The sequence below is a fragment of the Penaeus monodon genome, chromosome 19 (assembly GCF_015228065.2).
Source record: "Penaeus monodon isolate SGIC_2016 chromosome 19, NSTDA_Pmon_1, whole genome shotgun sequence".
NCBI classification, from domain to species: Eukaryota; Metazoa; Arthropoda; class Malacostraca; order Decapoda; family Penaeidae; genus Penaeus; species Penaeus monodon.
This window is the reverse complement of record NC_051404.1, coordinates 32,754,507-32,755,657: the sequence shown is the minus strand read 5'-3', so window position 1 is coordinate 32,755,657 and position 1,151 is coordinate 32,754,507. Positions and strand designations below refer to the sequence as shown.

The following is a 1,151-nucleotide window of genomic DNA, read 5'->3' as shown; positions in this document are numbered from 1 at the left end:
AATTATCAGTTTTATATAATCAGTTTTATATATTCATGTGTGGAAGTGAATTACATAATATTTTTGTAGAGTTTGCAATTCTTTTTTCTGATTATGAATTGCTACATTCTACAGAAAGTTCATTTTAAATACATTCTGTTTTCTTCATTCCAAGCAAAGGCCAGATACTTGCATTTCTATGTTTAAATGCTAGATGTTACAATTAAGTGCAATACATGAACTACGTAATGTGTTTGTTAAAAGTTACTGAAATGTATGAAAAAATACATACTTTTAGTTAATGATTTTTATCGCCTAACATTGTGTTTATTATTGGTAGTAATGTTGTTTAATTTTTCAGTTGTAACAATAAGACCCCATGTATATCTGTATCCTAGTCTTGATTCAGCTATTTATACTTGTTACTTTTAAAATTGTTAGTAGTTCCTTATCTAATATTTATGTTTTGTGGTGTAAGATATTTTTAACCTCCAGCCGCACTCCACCAGCTGTATTTGTGAATGTACAGAGAGAAAGAGAAAAAAAAAATTAGGAAGTATTGTCCTCCATTAATGTTGTAAGCATATGATTCATTCACTCTACACTTGTGAAGTGTGGCTTCTGACTTAAAACTTATTCCTCTGTGTTGCATCGTCAACCCCTTTTCAGTAAACATCAGCAGGATGTTGAAAGACCTTGAACGATGAAATGGTAATATTATTTTGTGCCAGTCTTACTTTTAGCTGTGGTTTATTTCCTTTTTAATTCACTGCGAGTGAGCCTATACCTTGCATTAGTTGTAAGAAGAGTGGTACCAGGGCACGTAACCTGTTTATGGAGAGTGCTGCCACTTGTCTTTTTTATTTATTTTTTTTTAAACAAAGTTGCAAATGATCATGTGAATGTTTTTTTTCTGTTTTTTTTTAAACTAGATAGGAGTGAAGCAATATGAGGTGTAGCCAGCATCTGTTGATAGATATTTTTTTCAGCTATGTATCATTCCAAGCTATACAATCCTATCTACAAGGATTCAGATGTGTAATTTTATTAAACTGGACATATTGTGTTGCAATGTTATATGTTTTACACCCATGATTTGTATTAACAGGGCTTGCAATGAGTCTGTTGATTGAAACCAAGCCTTAAATGTTAGCAACATTGCTCAAATGTGA

The 1,151-nt window shown here is 31.5% G+C and overlaps 1 protein-coding gene across 1 annotated transcript in view; it reads left to right on the top strand.

Moving 5' to 3' along the window:
• LOC119585183 overlaps positions 1 to 1,047 on the top strand; it is an 8,794-nt gene extending 7,747 nt beyond the window's left edge. The window contains exon 2 of the mRNA XM_037933822.1: positions 1 to 1,047. This exon is cut by the window's left edge and continues 901 nt beyond it. The gene's annotated coding sequence lies outside the window, so the exon portion shown is untranslated.
• Positions 1,048 to 1,151: the final 104 nt, after the last annotated feature.